Raw genomic sequence first — 9,780 nt, forward strand, 5'->3', positions numbered from 1 at the left:
TTTCTTTCTTTCTTTCTTTCTTTCTTTCTTTCTTTCTTTCTTTCTTTCTTTCTTCCTTTCCTTCTTTGTACTAATATACTTCGGCCTCGGCTCTTACCTTGCTGGAGGGAGCGCTTAATTACTTACGGGTTTTTCGCAAACAGCCCCCAGTTCAACTGTACCACTGTTTACACCGCAGCCCACATTACAGAATCCCACTGGCATGTGGCTCCTCCGTGTCCTTCTTTGCAGGGGGGGGGGGGGGGCTGTGCTTTCCGCCATATACACAGAAAAGTTTAGGAGACACCGGCTGGCAGCCACGCAGATCCGGGGACCGGCCCCTCTGCACTTCATCCTCTCCCCACCCCTGAGACATGTCACTTAAGATTTCTCATTAGCCACTCAAACAAATTATCCCGCTGATAGACCCGGCGGCTCCCCGGCCCGAGCCCCATCAAAGCCAGACCATTGGCTCGAGATGGATGATGACCGTCCTTCTCCTGCCTGGATGGGCCTCGAAAATCAGCGTTTCTAAAGAACACCAGAAATGATGGAGCCTCCCCCGCGGTAAAAACACTTTTATGGATGAATAATCAGCAACAGTGCTGCAAATGACCTGTCTGCAAAATCCTCAGTGCCTGGAGATCTAAATTACTCTAATTTTTCTCCCCCCAAAATTAGGTATAATATTATAATTTCAAGTAATGTAAGAGCAATTTCTCCCTTCATTGGATACCAAGCTCAAGATGTTACAGGAAAAAGAAATAGCTTTTACCGCTGATATGAGAAATTCGAAAGAGACAAGCGCAAGCAAACAAAAGCTGTCACATCAAATACTGCGGGGAAAAAAAAAAATCCAGAAAAACTGCCAGAAATGCTCAAGTCTAAATAAAGTCATTTATTTGTTATTTTAACCCCTTCGCTGTCAGTTCCGGGCGGGCGAGGCTAGCGAACTCTGCATGGGGGGTGGGGGGGAGGGGGCGCGCTACCGGAGACGGCTCTCCTGGGCTCCTGGCAGTGGGGGTCCTGCCACAGGGTTTCCAAACAGAGGACCACTGAGGCTGCTCGGCCCCCAACCCTTCTGTGGGTCTCACTTCTTCTGAGAAGTCAATCACGTCCCATTTCCACCACCTTAAGCCAAGAAACTAGACCATGAGTTCCCAAAGGGCAACAGCCACACACCGTCCATGTACTTTGGTAGATGGTAGGTACGCAGTAGAACGCGGCATTAATCATTCCTTGAATTTAGCGTCTAGGCGGCTAACGTGCGGTTCAAAGATACTACTCGTTGGGGGGTGGGGGGGGGGGGGGGTGACTCGGCAAAGAACAGCTAGGAAAATGGAGAAGACACAAACCGGACAGACCTGGGGCACATCCTGTGTCATGTTCCTAAGCCTGTTTCCTCTGTCAAGATGATGCGCTTTTATAAAAATTCAGTAAGAGAAGTTTGCGGAAAGAGCATTGCCTATGATGGTCTCTAGAAACAGGGGCAAGTATTTCCAGTTAAAATATATTGACTGGGCCCCGACTGTGTGCACTACAGTGGACCCCGAGATGCGTAAGTCACAGCTCTGCCCTGGAGACCTACCCCCTGCACCCCGACTCACTCTGCCCAAGGCAGTAAGTTCGTGTTTCCAACCAACGGCTTCGGCAGTGGCTCCCAGGTCCTCCCGATGGAGAGAGTTCCACAGACTCCGCTCCCGCCCGCGCTTGCTCCCGAGTGCCCATCCCTCCCTCCCCAGTAGGCAGGACCCACCCTGAGCTGCCAGGCACCTGTGGCTCCCAGAGGGGAGCCTAGGAGGCATCCTGGGTCCTCGCCCCTCCCCGCGGCCAGCGCCAGCTCGACGTGGCACACAAAGCCCCCCAGGTCACGAGGTCCCCCCCAACCTCCGCAGCCTTGCACCCTCGATCACTCCCCCGCCGAATGCACCCATCCCTTCTCAGGATGCTTCCTCAAGCCCTGGGCTCACGCCCACTCCTGCTCTGGGGCTCACCACCTCCTGCTCCAGGGCGCCCACCCCACCTGCATTTCCTCTCCTCCTTGGCACTGTGCACCGTACCGACCAGGTTCACGCGCTCAGCTGCCCTACTCGTGATGAATACCCTGTGGGCAGGAAGCCGCCCTCTCTGCTTGAGAACCCCCAGGGCCTTGTGCAGGGTGGGGAGCAGGTTAGGCCCTGAAAACGGGACTGAGAGATGCTTACTGTATAGACCAAAACAACTCCCTTGGATTTTTAACAGGTAACACTCACTTGCTTTCAAAATAAGTCTGGTTGAATGAAATGCTGTGATTTTCCAAAGATATTCCCAAACGGGAGGAACGTGCACGGTCTCCGGCCCGGAATCCCACACTGCCTGGGCCCACTGGACCGTTTCTCCATATTCCCCATGTTCCTCCCATCTGGCTGCCCCTTTGTTCCAGAACCTTCTCGGTCATTCCTCACCTCGCGCAGCTTTGCTGTGAGGGGGAGAGAAGGTGCGTCTGTGGTCCCCGGCACCTCGTGGGGGCCACCTGCTTCTCCACAGCATCGCGGCTGACCCAACTCCTCCGAGTCGGGGCTGGAAGGAGCCGCTCCCAGAGGCCTCCTCCTGCGCGAGGTTCCCAGGGACATAAGGGACACGCAGTCATGTGTTCTCAGCCCAGACATTTTGCTGTGGGTTTCTGTGTGGGAGAGTTAAAGATGCACACAGTCCGCAAGTCTAGAATTTGTGGTTTGTGTTATCTTACAACTTCATATTTGGAAGAGGTATTTTAATTTCCTATGAGTTGTGAATAATTATGTAATTCTGCCACCTTCTTAAAACTAAGATGTTTCCAACGGACTCCTGTAGTCTGGGGCTGACATCCTTAGGGGGACTTTGCTTTTTTTTTTTTTTGTTTTGTTTTTTTTTGCCTTTGAGTTTTCAGCCAAGCGCCAAACAGATTCTTTCGTTGCTACAACAGTCCATGATGGAGAGCCGTCTTGTGTAAAAAAGTGAAGGAAAATCCTCCTTCCCTCTCAAAATTAACTCTCGACAATTACTCCTGAAATACGGATGCTGCTTGTGCTCGCCAGCGAGCCCACTTTCCAATTCGTTTTCAGGCTCCCCACCCCCCCGCGGTCTCCACCCCTACTGGACTTCTCCACCATTCTGTCTCCCTCTTGTTTATTCCTCCCCTGGGCTTCCTTATTCTTCTTCAGTTGTTTGAGAACCAGGCAAAGGTTCGAGAAGATTGCACCATCAAACGCCACCGTGAAGCGCTCAATGGTGTATTTTCAATTATTGCCCCAAAGGCACTTCATCGGATGCCTTCCACTTTACGTTTGCCCCTGGCAACCGTGAGGACACTGGGTCATCAGTATTTCCGAGCATCTACAACCCCCCAGAACTTCTTCGGGGCATAGCAATGCTGAGCCAGCCGGCAGATGAAATCATAGATCCACGAGTGACCGCAGGAGGTTTATACTTTAATATCACCCACAGTTGACTTCACCACGTTCACAGCAGAAGGTGACCATCTCATTAAATACAGGCCAGAGATTGTCAGGAGTTAGGACACGCTTATCGTGTTTTCCAGGGCATAAGTTTGGGTGTTGTGTTTTTTTTTTTTTTTTTTTTTTCTCGTACGTATTTCATATTCCTAGCTGGAGGAATATCAAAAGAATCTGAATATCACCATCTGGAAGTTATGCCATGGGCTCCAGTGGGCAGGATTACAGCTGGGTTTCTCTCCTTCCTCTAAAAGTGTGTTTCTTCTGCTTCGAAACAAGCACAGACACATTTGGTCCCCTAATGAGACCGACCCAGACTCTAAACATCACTGAGCCTTCGCCCTCCACCCTCACAAACTCCTGGGATCCTCCAGTGCAGAGGAATGGGGGGTGGGGTCCCTTCAAGGACATTTGATCATCCGTGACTCACTTACCCAATAAATCAAACGTGCTGAGATACACAGATGTCGGAAATGCAGTACCCTGCTAGTCACTGAACGGTCTGTTGGTCTGCCTGGGTCCCGGGTTGTGCAATGAAGCCCTTGGGAGCCATTCCGGTTTCGAAAGAATGCAGTCACCAATCAACGTTTCATTAAGCGCCACTCCCCTGCACTAGTATTCCCCTAGTTGACGTTTAACAGTTACTTTTGAAACTACTGGTATTCTTGAGGATCGGAGACTGTACTTGGAAAACATTTGCTTTTTAGACCTCCGTGATATCCCTTTTACATTGGCAAGCCTCTTCGTGTCCATCCAGGATGCTTCTGTCCTCTCCGCCTGTGGGTCTCTCTCCTGCCAGACCAGTCCGGGAGCTCCCGAGAGAAGGCGCCGGCTCGGGAGAGACGCTCAATACACAGAATGATTTTTTTTAATGAAAATCATGTTTTTAGGAGACATATCTAGAAAAGTGTTGCTATGGTCCATGTCAGATTACTGCCTGGGCTCTCTTCTATACATTTTACGGTTTCAGGCCTCACATTTAGGTCTTTAATCCACTTAGAGTTAATTTTGTGTACGGTGTAAGAAAGTGGTCTGGTTTCATTCTCTCGCATGTGGCTGTTCAGTTTTCGCAGGATAATTTATCGAAGAGACTGTCTTTTTCCCACTGGCTATTCCTGCCTCCTTGGTCAAAGATCACAGCCACTGCAGAAAACAGTACGGAGCTTTCTCAAAAAATTAAAAACAGAAATACCATATGATCCAGGGGCACCTGGGTGGCTCTGTCGGTTAAGCGTCTGACTCTTGATTTCAGCTCAGGTCATGATCCCACGGTTTGTGAGATCGAGCCCCATATCAGTGCTTAGGATTCTCTCTCTCTCTCTCTCTCTCTCTCTCTCTCTCTCTCTCCCTCTCCCTCTGCCCTCCCCCATGCACATTCACTCTCAAAATAAATAAATAAACTTTAAATTTAAAAATATTTGGGGGCGCTTGGGTGGCTCAGTCGGTTAAGCATCCGATTTTGGCTCAGATCATGATCTTGTGGTTTGTGGGTTCAAGCCCCGCATCGGGCTCTGTGCTGACAGCTCAGCCTGCTTCGGATTCTGTGTCTCCCTCTCTCTCTGCCTCTCTCTCTTTCTCTCTCTCTCTCTCTCAAAAATGAATAAACATTTAAAATTTTAATTTCATAAAGTAAAATAAAACTGTATTTTTAGCTCTCCCCTCTTCACTATTAAGCTAACAGTTTGCATTGTACGTAGAGTCCGTACTATAATTATAACATTAGCTCTTTCTTAAATTTCCACAGGACGAATTCAATTCGGAAACGTCCTCTGATCATCACGCAGGGACGGTGTCCAAACTGGGCAAGTGTTCCTAAATCCCACCGCAGGAACAGGCCGCCTGCTACGGACAAGTATTTCAAGCAGAAGTTCAAAACACCTGCCATTGTGAAATCAGCCCAATAGTCCTAATCTACCCCCGTTCGTGTTTATTATTGCATAGTCTGCAACACTACAGGCTGTCCCAGGAGATGAAGGACTCCCAGACTCTTCAGTCCTGACAAGCAGTGCCATACCATCACCGAGCACACACATTCCTGAACTCTGATGGGGTCCCCCCTGGACCTCGGATGAGGTATCTGGCCTCACGGGGCGGAGGTCCCCTCACCGATAAGATGGACATGACAAGGGCACCCAACTCTCCAGACTGATAGTGGGAACCAGGGAGTCGGCAGGGGAAGCCTTCCGAGCGGCGTCGGGGAGAGTCAGCAGGTAACGAAGATATTATCGCTTCAGTCCCTTTGGCTTCGAGACGAAGGAATCGAGGACGCTCACAGCCCCGTGCAAGATGCCAGCACGAGGTTCTCTCCAGGAGGGAAAAAAAAAAAAAAAAATCTATAAGCCGTTTTAAAAATGCATTCTGTAACGATGTATTATTCCACAATCCCTACTCGGAGCCCCAACCGAAAATGCTGTCTTTTCATAAACAAGACTCACATGTGTACCCACCACAAACCAGTTTTAAAGGTTGAATGAAATCAGACAGCGAACCAGCGTTCAAGGATACCAGGACAAGACCAAACAGCTGATCATTAACAGTATTTTACGCAAGCCGGTTTACCTCTGCGGACTGAATCACCACTATTTTTCACCAGGTTACCTTAAGTCGGTCATCAGAAAGGTTTTTAGTGGACAGATTTGAACCTAATTTTACAGTCTGAAAGTAAATCAATGGCATACTATAGGAGTATACTGTGTGCACTTTCTAAAATAGTAGGGATAAGAGATTGTATTTTTTTTTATTATTTTTTTATTCTTTTAATGTATTTATTTATTTTTGAGACAGAGACAGAGCATGAGCATGAGCAGGGGAGGGGCGGAGAGAGAGGGAGACACAGAATCCGGAGCAGGCTCCAGGCTCCGAGCTGTCAGCACAGAGCCCGATGCAGAGCTCGAACTCACAAACCACGAGATCGTGACCTGAGCTGAAGTCGGACGCCTAACCGACTGAGCCACCCAGGCGCCCCAAGATATTTTAATACTGAGCCTATTCGAAGCTCAACAAATAAAGACCCACCACATTCACTATATGGTCTAGCTCTGTTTTCCAGACTGAATTGGGTAGGGAATCCTCTGTCTTTTTTTTTCTCTCTTGCCGTTATTTAATATAAGTTGGAAGGGCCTTTATGTGGGGCAACAACTCAGGGTGTAACCCGGCTTTCCCTTTCTCTGAACGGAGCTGCACGGTGGGAGAAGCTATTTGTGAAAAACCACACACCCAGAAACACAGATCTGTGAAAGGCAGGACTGGACAAAACGCGCCTGCTCACATGATCACCGACTGACATCGGAGGTCCTGCTGCATTTTGTAAAAGCTGGAGGCATTTATAAAAGAAAACCGCTCCAGAAAGCGATTGCCTCCTTCTCAGCTGGGACGTGCTCTTATGACACCAAGTGACGTCTGTCACCCGCCCTGCCTGTGAAGAGGGAGGGCAGGTCCCTGCAGCTCATCTTGGTGACATCAGCTAGCCTTCACACAACAGAAGGAACGGGAGCCTTAGAAGCTTCTGAGGCGTGCCCGAGGCCCCTGGACGAGGTCGTCTCTGGTCCTTTCCCTCACACCTCGCTCGTGCCTTCCGGTGCAAGGGACCAGCCTGACCCCGGCACTCCGCCTGCCAGGTGCAGCAGCGGGACTGGCCAGCTCGGGGGCCCTGGATGCCCCTTTCTGCCAGGAAGAAGAGGAAGGAAGCCTTCCTCCCACATCCCCAATGGCGCCAGAGGAGAACAAGCCTCTGAGGTCCCCATTTTCTGCTGTGGAGTACACAGTGGCCGCAGCAGGGACCCAACGGAGAGGCCCATTCGCGCACACAGCCTTCCGACTTCACTGGCGGTGTATGTGGTCGTGTCGCGGCTCACGTTAGCTGTAGGGACACGAGGCTGATACCAGCCCTACTGTTGCCACCCAACAGCCTGCAGAACGCCTGAGGCGTATGCACTCCGAGCACACACGTACTAGTGACCCCACGGCGTTCACGGGCAACAGACGTTTAAACGTCATCAGGACTCACATGTTGAGGTTGTACGTAATCACATGAATGACAGATAACAGGCTAATATTCTTAAAAGATTTTTTCTAATTTTTTAAACATTTTATTCACTTTAAAGAGAGAGAGAGAGAGAGAGACAGAGCATGTGCAGGGGAGGGGTAGAGAGAGAGGGAGACACAGAATCCAAAACAGGCTCCAGGCTCCGAGCCGTCAGCACAGAGCCCCACGTGGGGCTCGAACCCACGCACCGCGAGATCACGACCTGAGCCCAAGTCAGACACTCAACCGACTGAGCCCCCCAAGGCGCCCCCAGGCTAATATTCTTAATATGGCAGTAGAGCAAAGTACACATCACTTTCAAGACAAATATCCAGAGTCCTCAGCGTTTCTAATTTTGTTTTTGTAAAATCCTGTCTTCTCCAAAACGACTGATCACAACATCACACCCTCTACGACGTGTCAGGCGCCGCGCGAAGGACCTTACCTGGGTCCGCGGGTTCGTCCCTACAACAGCTCGGATGAGGACGCTGATGCCCACAGCCACTGCAGATGAGGGAACACAGGTGCAGGCGCCCAGTGACCTGCGCATCCCAGCTCCAAGCTGAATCCCGGGGCTGGACCCGAGGCGGTCAGCCTCCACGCCCATGCTCTTCGTAGGTTCTCGGCGAGCACCCTGCTCCTTAGGGAAGCGGTCCGTTGCTCAACAAACCTTCACCACGATGGCAGAGGGCAGAAACAAGTCCGCACTTTTCACATAAGGTGGGCGCTCTTCCTCACCCACGCTGAACTATAGGGACCTACATAAAAAATACAGATGAATTCTATATTAATGATTGATGGACGCAATACAGTCCACTTAAAAATGACTCCAAGTGACAGAGAGACAACATCCCATCCTTCACAGATTCAACGGTGGCTTGATTGAGGTGGGCGGCTCAGTCTGTTGAGCGTCCGACACTTAATCTGGGTTTAGGTCACGATCCCAGGGTCATGGGATCGAGCCCCTCATCGAGCTCTGTGCTGAGCGTGGAGCCTGCTTGGGATTCTCTCTCTCCCTCTGCCCCTCCCCCACCTGCTCTCATTCTCTCTCTGAAGCAAAATTAATTAATCCAAACATAATCATCTGGTTGAGATTTATTATTGGTCAGTGTGAGTGCTGAGGAAGGAAGGAAGGAAGGAAGGAAGGAAGGAAGGAAGGAAGGAAGGAAAAATATAAACTATGTCCTCTCTTGTCCCCAGAGACCAAAGTCCGGTCTCACCTTATCTTTTATCTGATCGAAGTCAGGTGAATTTGTATCTTCCAGAAAGTTCTGCCTTTCACAAGATTAAATCTGTTCAGCACTAGACGCTCACTCATCGAAAGTGGAGGAAGGAAGACCTAATATAACACTGAATGTTAACAACACTGGAATTAAAATAAAATTTAAGGGGCGCCTGGGTGGCGCAGTCGGTTAAGCGTCCGACTTCAGCCAGGTCACGATCTCACGGTCCGTGAGTTCCAGCCCCGCGTCAGGCTCTGGGCTGATGGCTCGGAGCCTGGAGCCTGTTTCCGGTTCTGTGTCTCCCTCTCTCTCTGCCCCTTCCCCGTTCATGCTCTGTCTCTCTCTGTCCCCAAAAAATAAATAAACGTCGAAAAAAAAATTTTTTTTTAAATAAATAAATAAAATAAAATTTAAAATCAATCAACCAACCAATCAAATCTTAAAACTCCATGTTTAAAAAAAATGGAGGAAAGAAGGAAGTGTTTCGGGGGAGGGAGAGGACACGTGAGCTTTGCAGACCCCGAGGGTGGTCCCTTATCTCAAGGTCAAAGAAAAGGCTGTGCTCATATGTGATGCGCAGCGATTCTGTTTGCTCCCCGGGAATCAGCAGGAGCCCACTGAGCCACGAGCAGATCCAACTTTACATGAAGCTGGTAATACTGTTTCTGCTCTCCTATTTTTTTTTTAATTTTTTTTTCAACATTTATTTATTTTGGGGACAGAGAGAGACAGAGCATGAACGGGGGAGGGGCAGAGAGAGAGAGGGAGACACAGAATCGGAAACAGGCTCCAGGCTCTGAGCCATCAGCCCAGAGCCCGACGCGGGGCTCGAACTCACGGACCGCGAGATCACGAGATCCCGCGAGATCGCGAGATCGTGACCCGGCTGAAGTCGGACGCCCAACCGACTGCGCCACCCAGGCGCCCCATCTGCTCTCCTATTTTTAATAAGTCATCTGACTGCTCTTTTTTGGGGGGGGGGGGGGCGGGAAATTACAGATTAACTCACACCGCTTTAACTTAAAAACCAGTGGGGTAGACACCTCTCCTTCTTCCTCCAGGAGGGGAATTCTGTATTCCC

At 50.0% G+C, this 9,780-nt stretch overlaps 1 long non-coding RNA gene across 1 annotated transcript; it reads right to left on the reverse strand.

The window, feature by feature from the left end:
- Positions 1 to 1,945: 1,945 nt before the first annotated feature.
- On the reverse strand, positions 1,946 to 8,227 carry LOC121032294 (uncharacterized). The gene is made up of 3 exons (XR_005791199.1): positions 7,922 to 8,227; positions 3,887 to 4,595; positions 1,946 to 2,641 (listed from the first exon to the last, which is right to left on the reverse strand). It is a non-coding gene; the product is annotated as an uncharacterized LOC121032294 (long non-coding RNA).
- Between the last annotated feature and the right edge of the window lie 1,553 nt (positions 8,228 to 9,780).

This window comes from Herpailurus yagouaroundi, unplaced genomic scaffold (assembly GCF_014898765.1).
Source record: "Herpailurus yagouaroundi ecotype Mexico unplaced genomic scaffold, PumYag 141, whole genome shotgun sequence".
Lineage (NCBI taxonomy): Eukaryota > Metazoa > Chordata > Mammalia > Carnivora > Felidae > Herpailurus > Herpailurus yagouaroundi.